Source organism: Equus przewalskii, chromosome 21 (genome assembly GCF_037783145.1).
Source record: "Equus przewalskii isolate Varuska chromosome 21, EquPr2, whole genome shotgun sequence".
NCBI lineage: Eukaryota > Metazoa > Chordata > Mammalia > Perissodactyla > Equidae > Equus > Equus przewalskii.
Genome location: NC_091851.1, coordinates 6,648,387 through 6,667,548, shown reverse-complemented (window position 1 = coordinate 6,667,548; position 19,162 = coordinate 6,648,387). Strand labels below are relative to the sequence as shown.

Sequence of the window (19,162 nt, the reverse complement as noted above, 5' to 3'; positions counted from 1 at the left end):
CGGAGTCGAGGGCTAGTGGTTGCCTGTCCCCGATTCCCACCATCCCCCTAGTCCTGATCAAGGCATCCGACATGACCAACCCAGACATACCATACCCTTGGTAGGATATGAGGAATGTGTCAGAAATATTTTCTCTGCCCCCAAATATCTCCTCTATTATGACTTTTACCTTGTATTAAGAGTTGTTTTCTTCCCACAGGCATATTTTAAGGAGAATAAAAACTGAGAATGATGAAAGGAATTGTCATTTTCGTGGTGAATATCTCCTGTTTCAGGTATCTTTTGCTGTGCAACAAACTATCCCACAACTTAGTGGCTTAAAACAGCATTTCATTGGAACATGGCTTTGTGGGTCAGTAACTTGATCAGAGCATGGTGGGAATAGCTCATCTCTGTTCTGTGATGTCTGGGGCCTCAGCTGGAATGGCTCAAAAAGCTGAGGTCTGGTTGGAACAATTCAAGTGGGGTCATATATCTAGGCTTCAGTCCTTGGTGTTGGCTGGGTTCCTCAGTTCTCCTCTGCTTGGCCTCTCCAGGTGATCTCTCAGGATAGTTGGACTGCTCACAGCGGGCTGGCTTCCCCCAGGGAGCAAAAGCAGAAGCTGCCAGATCTTCTTAAGGCCTGGGACTGGAATTGCATCACAGCTGCTGCATTCTGTTGGTCAAAGCAAGTCACAAGGTCACCCTGTATAGAAAAGGGATTCAAGGGGAACAGAAATAGACTGCCTCTCAGGAGGAAAAACTGCAAAGAATTTTAATTATTTTATTGGGGTCATATTGGCTTATAACATTATTTAAATTTCAAGTGTCATCACTATATTTCAGTTTCTGTATAGACTGCGTCGTGTTCACTACCAACAGTCCAGTTTTTATCCATCACCATACATATGTATACGTACGTGCCCCTTTACCCCTTTTGCCCTCCCCCAAACCCCTTCCCCTCTGGTAGCCACTAATCTGTCCTCCTGTGTTTGTTTGTCTTCCACACATGAGTGAAATAATACAGTGTTTATCTTTCTCTGTCTGGCTTATTTTGCTTAGCATGATACCCTCAAGGTCCATCCATGTTGCCACAAATGGCACAATTTTGTCTTTTTTATGGCTGAGTAGTATTCCATTGTATATATATACCCCATCTTCTTTACCCGTTCATTCATCTGTTGATGGGCATTTGGGTTGCTTCCATGTCTTGCTGTTGGGAATATTGCTGCAATGAACTTAGGGGTGCATATAAGGTGGCCATCTTTAGTCTACCCTACCTTCTTCCCCTCCTGCGTCTCTTTCTCTATCCTTCCACGTCCCTCTCCGCCATTCTGCTTTCCACAAACGCGTATTGGATGATCCAGTCACTGTTCTAGTTGTAGGAGCACAGAGATAAAATATAGTTCTTGATCTCAAGAAGTTTACAATCTAATAGACAAGATAAACCAGCAAACTGACAAGTATGACAGAGTGAAAAATGCAATGACATGTGTACAAAGAGGGCTTTAAAAGAGAGACTAATATATTATTTATATTTTTATCTCCTACACCTAATTCAGAGCCTGGGTCAGGCCCTCTATAAACACTAATTGAACCAAAGAATTAATGACTGTCATTAACACCTGAGCACAGATGAGTTTATTTGATCACCTCCTATGATGAGAAGTAACTGGAGGGATGTCTTAAAAAGTTTAATGAAATTAACTGCCTAGTTATTAATTTGCCTAGTGACAAAAATCTCAAGATTTCAAGATTTTTATTATTTAGCATAAAATATCAATTCATGTGTGCAGACTCTTTAAAGCACCCCAAGAACCTGAGAATTCCCAGGGGGTACTGTGTGAAAATGACTGGAGTGAGCATTCAGAGATCACTGGGACACATGGGGGAAGCCAGTGGAAGGGGACCAACAGAAGCAGAAGGGCCCTGAAGAGCAAGTGGGTGGTCAAAGGTAATTTCATTTATCTCCTAGTTCTGCCTGGAAGCCTGCAACTTAACTAGCGCTTGTCACATGGAGGTAAGGTTGCTTGAGAAAACAAACACTTGTTTGGTTAAGCTGCTTATCAGTTTTTCTGTTAGTTGCAGACAAATGTCTAGTTGTTCTAAGTAGACAGCATACACAGAGAGCTGAGTCTTTGGGGGCAGAGGATGGAGAAATGGATGCTGCAAAGCTGTCTTGGGTCACGTTCTCTAGAAGCAGTGCTGAAAATGGGGGTTGTTGCCCACATGTTCTTTTGAGGGGTGCTCACAGGAAAACCTTGGAAGGGAGTGAGGGGAGCAGGACCGGGCAGGTGGAAAAGCCAAACACGGATGTGGTTTCAGGTGAAGTCAGTCTCAGCCTGATCCCATGGGGAGCTCTGAAGTATAAATTGCAACGTCGTGACTCTGTCTGCCTTGAGGCAAGGGAACTGGGCTTTTGTACCCCATAATAGTCAGACATTGGCTGCGACCACCCCAGTGTGTGTGTGTGTTTGGGGCAGGGGGGATGAAAACTGTGTGGCAGCTCTAATGGCCCACGGGCAAGCGCTGGATCAAGTTGCAGGTGTGAGCTGTTAGCAGCAGCACCTGCAGCAGCTGTGGACAGTAAAAGGGATCCCAGGGGATCTAGCAGGGCACCAACAGCATCTGCAACAGAAGATGACTAATTCTTTCCACGATTTACGACAAACCTTAAAATCTACTACATACACATTTATAAGAATGACTAAAACATTACATACACAACTGACCAGAATGTTTCCCAAACGCTGGTGAAGACAGGAAGCAATTGGAACTCTCTTACGTTGCTGGCTCAACTGCTTTGGACAAATATTTGGCTATACCTAGTAAGGTTAAACACATGAAGAAACTATGATCAAGCAATTCCACTCCTGCAAATATATCATAAGTGAGTGCTTATGTCCATCAAAAGATGTGTAATAATGTCAACAATAAGATGGAACGTACTATTGATGGCTATCAAAGGAATTATCTGAGCTGAAGAAGCCAGTCCCCAGAGGTTACATACTATATGATTCCATCTCTATGACATTCTCCAAACGACAAAACCACTGTGGTGGAGACTAATCGGTGGCTGTCAGGGACAAGGGGCGAGGGAGAGCAAGGAGCTCCTTGGGGTAATGGGACTGCATCTCGATTGTTTGGTGGTTACGTAATTCTACACACATGTTAAAATTCGTAAAATGCTACACCAAAAAAAGTCAACAAATAAATAAGAAGCATTTTTTTTAAAAAAAGATATGTGTAAGAGTGTTCATAACACTTCATTTATGACAGCCTAAACTGGGACCTCCCAGATGTCCTTTCAGGAGAATGGGTGTGTAAATTGTGCTGTGTTCGTACTGGAAAACACTACCCAGTACCGAAAAAGAACTACTGGTCCGTGCAACGGCATGGACGGATCTCACGGGGTATTAAGCGAAAGAGGCCAGACACAAAAGAGAACACATTGAATGATTCCATTTATATAATGTTCAAAACCAGGCAAAATTAATCTAAGATGATGCAAATCAGGATCATGACTGGAGGGGGACGTGAAGGAGGCTTCTGGGGTGCTAGAAATGTGCTCTGTCTCCATCTGGGTGGTGGCTTCATGAACGTATTCACGTGTAAAAGCTCATTAAGCTGTATACTTAGGATCTGTGCCTTTACTCGTATAAGTAGTAATACGCCAGTGTTTTACAATGCTTAAAAAACTTAAATTACTTTAATCTGATGTGTCTATGTCTAGATGGCATTGTACAAGGTGCTAAATGTCACTGTCGACTACTGGTGCCTTGAGAGCAGGCTTATCTCCCCTCAACAGACGCAAACAGGGCACTGTGTTAGGCTCTGGCGACACGAGAGCAAAGTCGTGGTCCCTGCCCTCAATAAATATTTGCTGTTAATAACAAAGGGGATGATGATATCTGGAATGCACAAAATTCAGGATTATGTTTTGTCCTGCTTGGTGAAATGCAGCTTCATGAGAACAAATGACCATTTTCCTCAAGAGGAAAAGGTTTTGAATACCTCCCTGCAATACCTCCCTGGGGTTGGGAGGGGGTTAGACCGATCTTACTACAGACCACTTCTGACGGAAAAACTTGCCGTGGCTGTGAAAATGCGCGATTGGCCTTCACACCAGGACGGTCAGAGGAACAGGGGGCTGTGGGCCATTTAGCTTCTCATAGTGCTTCCTGGGAACATTGCTCTTTCTTCTTGTCTCCTGTTGGTGTGAATTATGCTTGCTTTGTCTTATGCCTTCATGCTCCTCACGAAACATTTCCAAACAAAATGTAAGTCTCTTCCTTGTAGGAAAGATACTAAACCTTAACTCGTTTATTTGAGGAGGTTATTATTTACACATGGTAGGTTCGAATGACGTTCTGCCATGGTGTTTACACTCGTCTTTTTCCAAGCTCCCAAGATGCCATCAGCCCATCCTTAAAATGCAAAAAATTGCTTGTCCATCTACTTTCTATCCTTCAAAACTGTTGATATCTCTTGTCTGCATGTTGTTGCTTCAAACAGAAAGAAATCAAGACAACTACATATTTTTAAATTATTCTAAATGTACAGTGTTTATTAAACTAGTTACTACTGGAAAAGGATAGGTGTTGCATGCATTTTCCTAATACAACTCATTTATTTCAGAAAGATCTGTTCATCATCTTTTTCGGTTTAACTCACTTTTACTGACCGTGTGGGAAGCATTGTGCGAGGTGAAGCACTGTCAAAGATAAATGCGACACAGCTTTTGCCTCCAGGAGTTTAAAATTACAGGAGTGAAGAGATCTACAAATGTGGCAAACTATATAATAATAACACAAAAATTAAATAAACTACGCATGACTAACAATTTTTTTAAATTCCTACAAGGACTTCAAGAGCAGAAGTGACGCTGGTAGACATGAGATGATTAAAAGATATCACAATGGGTTTATTATGCCGCCTTTTTGGTAAGAGGAGGGAAAATATTTGTATTTGCTTACAGGGACTTAAACTCTGGAAAGATTCATGAAAAACTAAGACAGAGTTTATCCTGGGGCATGGGGAGAATGGGCAAACGGGAAGGAGAGTTTTCACTGAGTACCATCTCATACTTGGAAACCCTATAAAACGTACAATGCTTGTTTTGAAATATACCCAGGATTTGTTTTAATCAGGTATGGTAAGACACACAGAAATGATTGTCATGAAGGAAGAAATTTAAGCTCACCGTTCTCTAGAAACAGGAGGCACAGCACACAGAGCCAGTTGAGGAAGCACCAGGGATGGTTAGGAGGCAGAGGGAGAGAAGAGGAAACTGTAGGCAAGAGCCTATATGGTGGTTTCCAAGGGAAGGAATGGGGAAGGTAGGGTAAGCAGGCTTAAGAATGACTGGTTTGATCATTTCAGTGGGCTCTGGGGCTTAGGGGTTGTCCCTAGTTTTCTAGTACCTGGCCTGAGTGTGAGAGCCTCATAAAGGAGATGGTTGGGGTATGGATTCTGGACTGGTGGTTTGCATTTAAAGGCACACTTGCAGGTGAGTCCTTTACTATCTCTAGGAACTGGCTAGCACGGGGGGTTGGGGGAGCAGTATCTCTAGGTTCAGCAGGGCCCTAAGATGTCAAAGCATAAGGAAATACAGAAAATAAAAAAATGATTCCCACAATATTGCATGTGACACGATTAAATATTAAGAGAAGAGTGTATTTTCTCCCTCTTAGGAGGTTGCCTGACTTACAGCTCCACCTTCTCTGATACCCAAAATGGCCCCCAGTGGCCAGGTCTTCAATATTACTTGATGGCCACTGGCCCTGGCTGATTGGTCCAGAGTAGACCCAAGATAGATCCATGAGATTTTCTCTCCTGAAAACCTAATACTTGAAACATAGAGACACAAGCAAAAAAATTTCTGGAGCTGAGTTCCTTGAAGGGAAATTACAATTATTTTCATACCTGACTGTCCAATATGGTAGCCACTAGCCACGTGTGGCTATTGAGCACTTAAAATGTCGTTAGTCTGAACTGAGATATACTGTAAGCGTAAATTACCTGATTTTTTTCCTTCCCCAAAGCCTCAGTACATAGTTGTATATTCTAGTTGTAAGTCATTCTAGTTCTTCTATGTGAGCCACCACCACAGTATGGCTGACAGATGAGTGGTGTGGTTCTGAGCTTAGGAACTCAACCACTGAAGCAGAGCACACCGAAATTTAACCACTAGGCCATCAGGGCTAGCTAGTAAATTACCAGATTTTAAAGACTTAGTACAAAAACCAGAATGTAAAATATCTCATTAATAAATTTTTAAATTGATTACATGTTGAAGGGAAACTATTTTGGATATACTGAGTCAAACAAAATAAATGAAAATTAATTCCACATGTTTTCTTTTCTTTTCTTTTTTTTGATGTGGCACTAGAAAATATAAAACGACATTTGAGGCTCATGTTCTGTCTCTTGGCCAGCACGACTTTGGACAAAAGAGAGATCTGTGAACACTCTGGGAAGATTTTCTACCTTCTTCCCTCCCCTTGTCTTGGTCATTCAACTCTTCCTTCAACTATTTGAAAACTTCATAATGTTTCATATATTTGTGTATAATATAGCTGGAGTTCATTTCTTTCTTGCCACAAAATTAAATCAGAGGATGTTCCAAGGGTTCAGGAAAGAATTAAACCATCTTGGGTTCAACCTGATTAGAAAGGGGAGACCATGAATTAAACATGTGGATTGAACACATGTAGTTATCCCCACTCATCCCTGAATTCACTAAAATAATCACATAGGGGTTAAAAATACAAGCAAACCCTAGTAGGGCACAGAGAACAGGAGAAGCAACAACATGCAGACAAGAGATATCAACAGTTTTGAAGGATAGAAAGTAGATGGACAAGCAGGGATGGACTTAGTAGAGCAAAGAAAGGAGAAACCAAATGTTGCAATGAGGGGCAGGGTTACGGGGCAAGGCAGAGGGGTGAAAAAGAGGGAAGCTAACTTTTGCAACAGAACACTGAAAAAGCTCACAAATTAGAAGTATAAGAGACTGTTGAAGAGAGGAGTGTATTAGTTATCTATGGCTGAGTAACAATTTACCCCAAATCTTAGTGGCTTAAAACACATATAATCATTACTATTTTCATGGTTCCTGTAGGTCAGGAATTCGCACACGGCATTTTGAGGACAGCTAGTCTGCTTCATAGTGTCTGAGGCTCAGCTGAAAGACTCAAAGGTGGGGCTGGAGTTATCTGAAGGTTCATTCATTCACATGTCTGGTAGTCAAAGCTGGCTGTTGGCTGGGACCTTAGCTGGGGCTGTTGAGCAGAATACCCATGTGTGGCATCACCACGTTGCCTGGGCTTCCTCTCAGCTAGGTTCCATGGTGAGCGTCCCAAGAGAGAAGGGCCAGGATGAAGTCATATTACCTTATATGACCTAGTTTGGAAGTCACAGAGCATCACTTTGCTGCATTCTATTGGTCTAGGCAGTTACAAAGTTCTACCCAGATTCAAAAGGAGGGAACTTAGACCCCTACCTCTCAATGAAGATGTGTCAACATCAGTTTGTAAAAAGTGCTTGTAGGTGGGACATGTATCGGTGCAGCCATTTTGGAAAATATAATTTGCCACAGGGTTAAAAAGTGAGGCATAGTATATGGATATCCATATAAGGAAGGGACAATTAGAACCCTGGGGCCTCACCTCTGTCCCATGCTGTCCACCAGCTCCTCCTGCCCAGCCCCGGGAATGAAGAATCTGAACTAGAGACTCTTTCCATTCAGGGACAACAGGCACAGATGCGGCTTTACTGGAAACAGGGGAATTGAACAAAAGTCTGCCTACTAATGGGGGATTCCTGGCATCCTCCTGCTGGGCTCCTAGGAGGTTGACTGCCAGACCTATGTTCTTGAAGGCAGGACGTCAGAGGATTCTTTTCTGGAGAAATTCTCAACATAAGAGAAAAGACCTATAGATGTAAATATTCAGGATTCTCCAAAGAAATGAAGAATGAAGTATTATAAAAAGGGAACTTCCAGTTCTAAAATGATGAAGTAGAATCAACATTTCTTTTTTCTGATATGAAATATTCAAAATCAACAAGGAGACCAAGAAACAGAAATGCAAATTTGTCATCATCAGGAAAGCTAAGTCTGAAACCCTAAACCCAAATATGGGATTAGGACAGCCATGGGTCAACCCCAACTGCAAAAAAAGTATGAGGAGAGGATACTTGCAACTGCAGAGACCGGAAAATAATCAGCATAGCATGCTTTCCCCAAATAAGCGTTGCGTCCTGAGATACCAAAACAACAGCAGGAAAGGGATATCTAGGCTGTTGGTGGCATCTTCCCTGGACCCTTTCAATAGAAGTCTTGAGACACACTCCTTCCCAGGTCTTTTACCCTCATCATTGAGATCAAGAGGGCACCCAGCTTCCTCAGACCTCCTTACCTCTACGGATGAGGACCAAGAGAGATCCCCATCTCTCTCTCTATACCCAACATTCAGCCTGCTTTCACTACCTGCCTTGAATGCAGGACTTGAATCATTATGCCCTTTACACACATTTAAGATGCCCTGGAGACCCAGCTCACTCTTCGTGTCCTGCACTTCAATCCCAGAAAGGCTCTGCACATTCCTTGTTCTGTCATTTTCCCCTACTAGTGCCTACTCATAAAACCTTTTTTCTACTGTGCAACAACAAAATCCCCTATATCCTCAACTTCTCTAAACCATCTTCCCCTTCCTGCTCTAGCAGAAATCTGACTTTTCCCTGAGGACACTGTATCTCCTGCAGCCCTCTCAAGGGTGGCTATTTTCCTCCCACACTGAGCTCCAGGTGAGGTAGGTGTCTTCTTTGCTCCTCATTGCTGCATCCAGATCGTTCTCCCTCTCTTCTCCCTAAATCTCAGCTTTAAATATCATCTAACAGCTTGTATTACCCACTACCCCACTGTTGCTGTCATCTACTCGCCTTGGGACACGCCTCCCCCTTATTTCTTACAATTTCAGCCCTTGGCTCAAAATCACTCTCTAGTACTACTCTTATCTTAATTCTTGGTGATTTCAACATACATTTAAGTGATCTTTCCAACCTCTGGCATTTCGCTTTCCTGAACTTCTCCAATGAGTTTGGCCTTTATCCCAGCTCAGCCACTCACTTCTATGGTCACACCCTAGACCTGCACTGCTTAGTGTGGGCCGTGGACCAGTGCCAGTGGCAAACTCTTATTAGTGGTCCAGATGAGATCAGCAAAGAAATTCTAAAGTAAGCATTTACAAACTTTTATAGTAATATGCATTGCTGTGACACCCAAGCACAGTGCTTTTTTGATCAGTGAACTTTGTCTTTTAAAAAAAATTTCCAGGGGCTGGCCCCGTGGCCGAGTGGTTAAGTTCGCGCGCTCCGCTGCAGGCGGACCAGTGTTTCATCGGTTCGAATCCTGGGCGTGGACATGGCACTGCTCATTAGACCACACTGAGGCAGCGTCCCACATGACACAACTAGAGGAACCCACAACGAAGAATACACAACTATGTACCGGGGGGCTTTGGGGAGAAAAAGGAAAAAATAAAAAATCTTTAAAAAAAATTTCCATTTGTAGTAGTAGTTGTAGTAGAAGTAGTAGTAGTAGTGTGTGTGGGTGGGTGGGTGGTTTGCGACGGATTGGATGAAGGGAAGAAAGACAAAAACATGGTCCATCACCACAGCTGGTGTGAGAGGCCCTGCCTAAACCTTGTCATTATCAATAACTGCTTCCATGACATAATCTCTATTTTCATGCATTCCACTTCTGACTACCATCCATTATTGTATCCCCAACAATCATTTGACCCACAAGAACCTAACCTCCAATCATTAATCTTGCCACTTTTCCACCATCTCTCTTGCCCTTTGCCCCATGCTCGTCCAGTTTGCTTTTCATGACCAGTAATTAGCATCACACCCTGCCCTTCCTTATCCTTGTTTCACTTCATCATACTCACTAGGCAAAACCTCAAAACTGATTAAATTCACCTCTCCACCTGTTCTGAGTTTGTGCCCATGGAGCTGAACAAGTTGGGGAAAAATATTTTAATGCATGTCAAGAGCTTCAGTTGGATCCCTGGTACTCTCAGGATTCACAATAATTACAGCATACTATAGATGCTGTAATTACTATTCATGCTCCTATCTAAAGCCAGTCCCTCCCCTTGTAAACGAAATCCCATCCTCGCTCACTCAAAGAAATCACTCCAGCAGTTCTCCCCTTTCTTCCCTATACCATCAATGTTTACCTCTCTACTGGGTATATTCTGGACATAAGTATGCTGCTGTTGATCATCCCTTTAAAAAAAAAACTTCTCTTAATTTCATTTTCCCCATTATTTACTACCTTATTTTTCCTGGTTTTATTGAGATGTAATTGATATATGACATCATATAAGCTTAAGGTGTACAACATAATGATTTTATATTGTGTAAAAACCCTATGTCTTTACTCTGCAACCAAAGTCTTCTGAAGGGTTGTTTATATTACTATCTTCAATTTCTTTCCCCATTGTCTCTGAAATCCATTCCAATCTGGTTTTTATGGACACAGAGAAAACTCCCAAAGCAGTTATTTTCACAATTGTCAATAACCTCCACTTGGAGAAATCCAGTCTTAATCCTCTTCTTCCTTGGACTATTAGCATTTGACACAGTTGATCACTCCGTTCCTTCACTGGCTCCTGGGACATCCAGTCTCTTGGTTTTCTTTCTATCTCATTGGCCATTCTTTCTCAGTCACCTTTGCAAGTTCTTCATCTTTTCTTCAACCACTTCATGTCGAAGTGTCCTAGGACTCTGTCCTTGGTCTCCTCTATTTACACTTATTTTCTTGGTAATGTTACCCAATCACATGACCTCAAGTTCCATGTAAACAAGAACTCGCAAATTTATATATCCAAACAGACTTCAATCTCATATTCCAGACTTGTGTATCAAATGCTTACTCAACATCTCCACTTAGCTGTCTAGTACATACCTCACACTTGCCATCTACAAACTGAACCATTCATCTTTGCCCTCAAGGTTCTCTATCCACAGCCTTTCCCATCTCAGTGGATGGTGACCTCATCCATCCAATTGCTCAAGTCGAAAACCTTGGAGTCATCTTTGATGATCTCCTTCTCTTATATCACATCCAACCTATCAGCAAATCTTCTTGGTTTAATCTTCAAAACATATCTAGAATTCACCCCTTAGCCCAGAGCTTAAAAGTATACAATAACTAAAAATAAAAATTTACTAGAGGGATTAATCATCAGATTTGAGCAAGCAGAAGAAGGAATCAGTAAACCTGAAGACACAATGAGTCTGTGAAACAGAAAGAAAAAAGATTAAAGAAAAGTAAGCAGAATCTATAAGACTTCTGGGACACTATAAAGCAGACCAACATACACCTTATGGGAATCCCAGAAAGAGCTGAGAGAGAGAAAGGAGCAGAATGATTACTGGAAAAAATAATGACTGAAAACATCTCAAATTTGATGAAAGACATGAGTCTACAAATTCAACAAGCTAAATGAACTCCAAGTAGAAAAAACCTAAAAGACTCACCCCAAGATACGTTATAATCAAACTGTGGAAAGCCAAAGAATATGAGAGAATCTTGAAAGTTGCAAGAGAGAAGTGCACAAGGGATTCTCAATAAGTGAGCCAGCCCTGATGGCCTAGTGGTTAAAGTTCAGCACTCTCACCACTTCAGTGGCCTGGGTTGGTTTCCCGGCAGTGGAACCACACCAGCACCCATCTGTCAGTTGTGCCATGCTGTGGTGGCAGCTCACATAGAAGAACTAGAAGGACTTACAACTAGAATATACAACCATGCACTTGGGCTCTGGGGAGAAAAAAAAGAGGAAGATTGGAAACAGATGTTAGCTCAGAGAAAGTCTTTCTGTGCAAAAAAAAAAAAAAATGCTAAAAGAAGTCCTTCAGGTTGAAATGAAAGGACATTAGACAGTAACTTGAAGCTGTATGAAGATATAAAGATCTTTGGTAAAGGTAAATGCATGAACAAATATAAAGTCAGTATTATATTTAATATTTTATATTTTATAATCATATTAAACGGCAACATTTTATATTTTATAATTGTAACACTGTAACTCCACTTTTTATTTTCTACAGGATTTAAAAGACAAATGCATAAAAATAATTATAAATCCATGTTAGTGGGCATGAAATTTCACAAACACGTAATTTGTAACCCCAAGAACATAAGAACATAAAGGGGAGGGGTAGACCTTTATAAGAGTAGAATTTTTGTGTGCAATTGAAGTTAAATTGGTATCAATTCAAATTCAATAGTTATATCTATAAGTTTTTATATGTAGTCCCCAGGGTACCAGAAAGAAAATATTTACAGAATACACACCAAAGGAAATGAGAAGAGAATATAAATATGTCACTACAAAAAAGAATCAACTAAACACAAAAAAAGGTAGTAATGGAAGAAATGAAGGACAAAAAAGCTGTAAGACCTACAGAAAACAAATAGCAAAATGGCAGAAGTATCTTTTTCCTTATCAGTAATTACTTTAAATGTAAATGGATAAAACTCTCCAATCAAAAGGCTTAGATTGGCAGAATGGTTAAAAACGTGATGAAACTATATGCTGTCTACAAGAGACTCACTTTAGATCTAAAGACACAAGTAGATTGAAAGTGAAACAATGCAAAGGATATTCCATGCAAATAGTAACCAAAAGAGAGCAGGGGTGGCTATATTAATATCAGACAAGATAGATTTTAAGTCAAAACTTGTTATAAGAGACAAAGAAGACTATCATACATTGATAAAAGGGCCAATTCACCAAGAAGATAAAATAATTATAAACATATGTGCACCAGACATTAGAACTTCAAAATATAATAAGGTAACATTGGCAGAATTGAAGGGAGAAATAGATGTTTCTACAATAATAGTAGGAGATATCAACATATTACTTTCAATAATGAATAGAGTAACCAAATAGAAGATCAATAAAGAAATAGAGAGCTTTAACAATACCATAAACCAATTAGATCTAAGGGATATATGCAAAATACTCCACTCAAAAACAGCAGAATATACATTTTTCTCAAGTGAATTCCTGAACATTCTCCAGAGAGACCATATGTTAGGCTATAAAACAAGTCTTAATGAATTTTAAAACACTGAAATAATACAAAGTATCTTTTCTGATCACAATGGAATGAAGCTAGAAATCAATTACAGAAGGAAAACTGGAAAATTCACAAATGTGTAAATCAGACAACATACTTTTTTCTTTTCTTTTATTTTTTTCCTTTTGCTCCCCAAAGCCCCCCGGTACATAGTTGTATATTCTTCGTTGTGGGTTCTTCTAGTTGTGGCATGTGGGACGCTGCCTCAGCATGGCTTGATGAGCAGTGCCATGTCCGCGCCCAGGATTCAAACCAACGAAACACTGGGCCGCCTGCAGCGGAGCGCATGAACTTAACCACTCGGCCACGGGGCCAGCCCCAGACAACATACTTTTAAACAACCACTGGGTCAAAGAAGAAATCACAAGGGAAATTAGAAAATACCTGGAGAAAAACAAAAACAAAGTCACAACATACCAAAATATAAGAGATGTAGTGAAAGCAGTGCTGAGGGAAATTTATAGCTGTAATTGTATACGTTAAAAAAGAAGAAAGATCTCATATTAATAAAAAGAAGAGCAAACTAAACCCAAACCTAGCAGAAAAAAGGAAATAATAAAGATTCAACCAGAGATAAATAAAATAGAGAATAGAAAAACAATAGAGAAAAATCAATGAAACCAAAAGTTGGTTCTTCAAAAAGATTGACAAGATAGGCAAAACTTTAGTTAGATAGACTGAGAAAAAAAGAGATAGAAGTCTCAAATCACTAAAATCAGAAATGAAAGTGAGGATATTACAACAAATTTTAAAGAAATAAAAATGATTATAAGAGAGTACTATGAATATTTATATACCAACAGAATAAATAACCTAGATGAAATGGACATATAACTAGAAACACATAATCTATCAAAACTAAATCATGAAGAAATAGAAAATCAGAATAGATGTATATTAAGGAGATTAAATCAGTAACCAAAGATTACCAAAGACTGAGTCAAACAAAGATCAAAACAATCAAGGATTGAATCAAAAACCTACCAACAAAGAAATGCCCTGGACCAGATGCTTTCACTGGTGAATTCTACCAAATATTTAAAAAAGAATGGACACCAATCCTTCCCAAACTCTTGTAAAAATTGAAGAAGGGGAAATACTTCCTAACTCATTCTATGAGGCCATACCCTGATACCAAAACCAAAGACACTACAAGAAAAGAAAACTACAGACTAATTTCTCTGATGAATATTGATTCAGAAATCCTCAACAAAATACTAGCAAACTGATTTGTTTTGGGGGGGGGGAGGGAAGATTGGCCCTGAGCTAACATCTGTTTCCAATCTTTCTCTTTTTGCTTGAGGAAGCTTGGCCCTGAGCTAACATCTGTGCCAATCTTCCTCTATTTTGCATGTGGGATGCTGCCACAGCATGGCTTGACAAGCAGTGTGTAGATCTGCACATGAGAGCCGAACCCGTGAACCCTGGGCTCGCAAAGCAGAGCACGAAAACTTAACCAGTACACCACCAAGCTGGCCCCTCAGCAGCATATCAAAGAAAAAAAAATTACTCATCTTGACCAAGTGAGATTTATGCCTGGAAAGCAAGCTTACAGAAATCAATCAATGTAAAAACAACACATTAATAGAATAAAGGAAAAACACCCATGCCATCATTTCAATTGATACAGAAAAAGCATTTGGCAAAATTCAACACACTTTATTGATGAAAACAAAGCTAATAAACTAGGAATAGAAGAAAATTTTCTCAACACAATAACAGGCATACATGAAAAACTCGTACCTAACATCATACTCAATCATGAAAGACAACCGTTTTCCCCTAAGATCCAAAACAAGACCAAGATGCCCACTTTTGGCACTTCTACTCAACATAGTACTGAAGTCCTAGCCAGAACAGTTAGGCAAGAAAAAGAAAAGGTGTCTAAATTGGAAAGGAAGAAGTAAAGTTATCTCTGTTCACAGATAACATGATTTTATATGTAGAAATCCCTAAAGATTCCACACACACAAAAATAAAGCTAAGAAATTCAGCAAAATGGAAGGATACAAAATCAATGCACAAAAGTGTGTTGCATTTCTACACACAAACAACGAACAATCTAAGAAAGGAATTAAGAAAACAATTCCGCTTACAATACCATCAAAAATAATAAAATACTTAAGAATAAATTTAACAAAGGAGAAAGACCTGTACACTGGAAACTGAAAACATTGCTGAAAAAAATTAAAGACAACATATAAATAAATGGAAAAACGTCTCCTGCTCATGAATTGGAAGACTTAATCTTGGTAAGGTGACAATATTGCTCAGTGATCTACAGATTCTATGCAATCCCTATCAAAATCCAAATGGCATTCTTTGCAGAAATAGAAAAACCAATCCTAACTTTCAAATAGAATCTCAAGGGACCCCGAATAGCCAAAACAATCTGGAAAAAGAAGAAAAAAGTTGGAGGACTCAGATGCTCTGATTTCAAAACTTGCTATAAACCTACCGTAATCAAAACAGGGGTTTTGTCTGGCATAAGGACAGATGTAGAGACCAATGGAATAGAATAGAGAGCCCAGAAGTAACTCCTCACATATATGGCCAATGATTTTCAATGAGGACGTCAAGTTCACAACAAATGATGCTGGGAAAATTAGGGGGAAAGGACAGTCTTTTCAATAAATGATCCTGAGAAAATTAGACATCCACAAGCAAAAGAATGAAATTGTAACGTTACCCTATATCGTATGCAAAAATTAAGTCAAAATGGATTAAACATCCAAGTGTAAGAACTAAAACTATAAAAATTCTCATAAAAAAAATAGGGGAAAATCTTCACATTGGATTTGGTGATGATCTCTTGGATATGGGCACGGATGTTAGCTCAGGGTCAGTCTTCCTCAGCAAAAAGAGGAGGAGTGGCAGCAGATGTGAGCTCAGGGCTAATCTTCCTCAAAAAAAAAAAAAACGCCAAATAAAAATAAATAAATAAATAAAAGGAACCAGGGCTCCTTGGAGAAATGGCTGATTCTAGGACCGGGACAGGAAATATACAAGATGAGCCTGGAGCAACATGTAGTGCCAGAAAGTAAGGAAGTCTGTAAACAGAAAAACTCACGTTGATGGGGAAGTGTCAAAGGGTACAGGAGCCAACCGAAAGAGCTCCCAGTGGCCAAAGCTGGAACCATTTGAACCACAAAATAAAGTAACATGGCATTATAACTCAAAGTATAAAATAAGTATGCCCGAGTCCATACTGATATAAATAAATGATTGAATAAATTATTAAATGGGGGAGAAGAGACAAATCTCCGGTGCAGAATTCCAAATAAATTATGTAGATCCTCCACTGAATTCACAGTGATAAATTCCAGTGCCAGGGGAAAAACCATGTTGGATTTACTGAGAAAAAGTCCATGGTCCCCAACGTGTCACCTTCCTAAGGGATTTTAAAGGGCAGTTTAGACTGTGGTTTTTGCCTTACATGCTGATGGCTGACCTCAGCCTGAAGCCATTGTATTAACCAACTGTACAGCCCACTACAGGGCCATAGAGGAGGCAGGGCTCCGTGTTTCCTTTTCAAGCAGTCACATTGTGCTTTACGGGGTGCCATGTGGTGTGGTGTTTCCACAATCACTGGGTGCTGAGATCAGAACATTTACACAAAAGTTGGTCACTAGTGCCGACTGAGGTGACACCTCCACCTTCTTCCTAAACAAACGTGCCCTCCCTGACCCCTCCTTTCTCGGCCCCGCCCCATACAACTTTCTGATTCATTGCTTTATGCCTCCGCTCTCACTTGTTACCTTCCTGCCCACCATCTATTCTACTTTAAAACTAGGCCTCCCTATTAATACCTCCCACTAGAGTGCTGATGATTAATATTCCCTGAGACAGAAGTGACTTGGAAACCCAGCTCTCCCATCTTGGCTGCAAGGACCTGGCCGTGATTCAAGCCCACATTACAGAAGCCAAATTACACACTCAGTGGTGAAGGCATTTTTTCAAGTCCCGCCCTTGTGTGAGCAAAGGTGGAACAAGAGTTGTGTGACCACGTTGTTCAAACACAGAGAGATGACTGTACTCCCCTCCGCTGATTCCCAACTGTACTTCTTTTTGATGTTTCCTCTTACTTAGAAGAAGGGGAGGGCAGAGGGTAGTATGTTCTAAAGATTTTGGAGCTGTACTCTATAGGAATGCGGAGCCACTGAGAGGTTTCTAAGAAGGTCAGATTCATATTTTTGTCTTAGAAAGTAAGTTCAGTCTGATAGCAGTGGTTATGTCTTACCGTGATTTTACATGGGAAGAATCATCACGCAAGCAGTCAATTTCAAAGGGACTTCAAGAGTTGAAAACAACTCAGCGCGGGTGGGGTATCCTGAAGCTCCCAGGCTTCCAGTACACCTGAGTGTGAGCAGACTTGCTCCGGGGGCTTTATGTTTTAAGGTCACCCCTGGCCCCTCCTCTAGCTCCCGTCAGAACTGACTCTGAAGGGACAGGAGCTGTGAATGGAACACCACTGTCCCCTCCAGGAGAGCAGCCGTCACTCTGGGCACATCTGGGTCAGTCCAAAGCTGCGAGGGGTGGGAGCTGATGTGATCTCAGGACACCAAGACACTAGACTAAAGACAGACACACAAGGTTCAGAAGTTCTGGCCTGAAAAGCAACTTGTGTTAAACCAGTCATGCTTCCTAATCTTTGGCCTGTCCTGATAAATATACAAAAAGGGTATTAGCACAGCTTACAGGGATCAACTTGAGGGAGCTTGGATAATTCTAAATGGAACTTTGCAAATAATAATTATTTACATTTTCTTTATATAATATTCTTATAAAAACAAAAAATTTATGATACTATAAATTCTGAAAAGAAAATAAAAGTGAAGTATTGGGGCAGATTTAAATATCGAATTTGTGTAAAATTTCCTGATAACAAGTCTGTAACTTTTTAAAAAATGAAAAACTAAAGCTTGCTTAAAAAACAAAGCTTGCTTCTCTGTGTCTAACTTTTTTATATCAAGTTTTATGTTTGGAATGTCTGCACGTAATTCCTGATCCAGATGCTTTAAATGGTAAACTCTTCAATTCTTTCTCATTACGGAGAAAAACTTTCTTGGTACAGGAAGTCATGATAAAATGCAAAGCCATTTTTTTCAGTTTATAATTTTGCATAGAAGTAGGTCATGTGTATAGATGTGAGCACAAAATCTGTGTGCTACTTGATTAATTTTCACAAACACCCACTACCAGCAACCAGATCAAGAAACAGAATGATACCAACATCCCAGAAGCCCCATTCATGCCTTCTCCCAGCAAATCCCCTCCCTGCCCTCCCAACATGGTGACCACATGCCTCCTTCTGTAGGTGGAATTTATCCAGATACACTTGCACATGTCTTTCGGTGCTCACACGTATGCAGTTCTGCTGGGCCTTTATCTAGGGGTGAAGTTGCTGGGTCTCAGGGTTCGCACCGGTTCAGCTCCAGCAGATACAGCTGAAGTGCTTCCAGCTAACACTCCCACCAGGAGTACAGAGCGTTGCAGCTGTTACATGTCTCTGCCAACATGTGGTATTGTCAGAGCCATTATTTTTTAACTATGATTCATAGATTTACAGCAATTGAAATTATAGAATCTAACGGCTCTTTTCTTCCATTAACAATAATAATGTTGATTTTTTTTTTCTGATGATGTGACTGGATTTGGAATGCAAAAGAACTCAGTTACACTAAGTATTTTGAAACAAGGAAACTCTAATCCACAGTTTGGGCAAGCACCATGAGGGCGCTCATGTGCTGGGATGTCACCAAAAGGCCCACTCAGCTACAAACGAACAGACAGTTCCCAAATATGTGAAGATAAGGACTCAGGGCCACTGCCAGCATCAGTAGCGACAGGAGCCTTCCCCTCCCTTCAGGGCCGACAGGGCTCCTGGACTCATGCCTCACGGGGGACCACTGGAGGCTCACTGGCTGGAAAGGCTCCGACTTGCATTCTTGCCACATACCCGACTTTGGTGTGGCCATGCTAATAATTAATCATCTCAACTAGCAAGCCAAGGAGGCAGCAG

At 40.6% G+C, this 19,162-nt stretch overlaps 1 long non-coding RNA gene across 2 annotated transcripts; it reads right to left on the bottom strand.

Annotated features, from left to right (window-relative positions):
• Positions 1 to 313: 313 nt before the first annotated feature.
• LOC103554354 (uncharacterized) lies at positions 314 to 7,316 on the bottom strand. 2 transcript variants are annotated; one of them, XR_545673.2, is made up of 4 exons: positions 7,083 to 7,316; positions 2,712 to 2,804; positions 1,260 to 1,354; positions 314 to 685 (listed from the first exon to the last, which is right to left on the bottom strand). It is a non-coding gene; the product is annotated as an uncharacterized lncRNA (long non-coding RNA). The 2 variants fall into 2 exon arrangements; XR_545674.2 differs by having other exon boundaries at positions 314 to 655; positions 7,083 to 7,286.
• Positions 7,317 to 19,162: the final 11,846 nt, after the last annotated feature.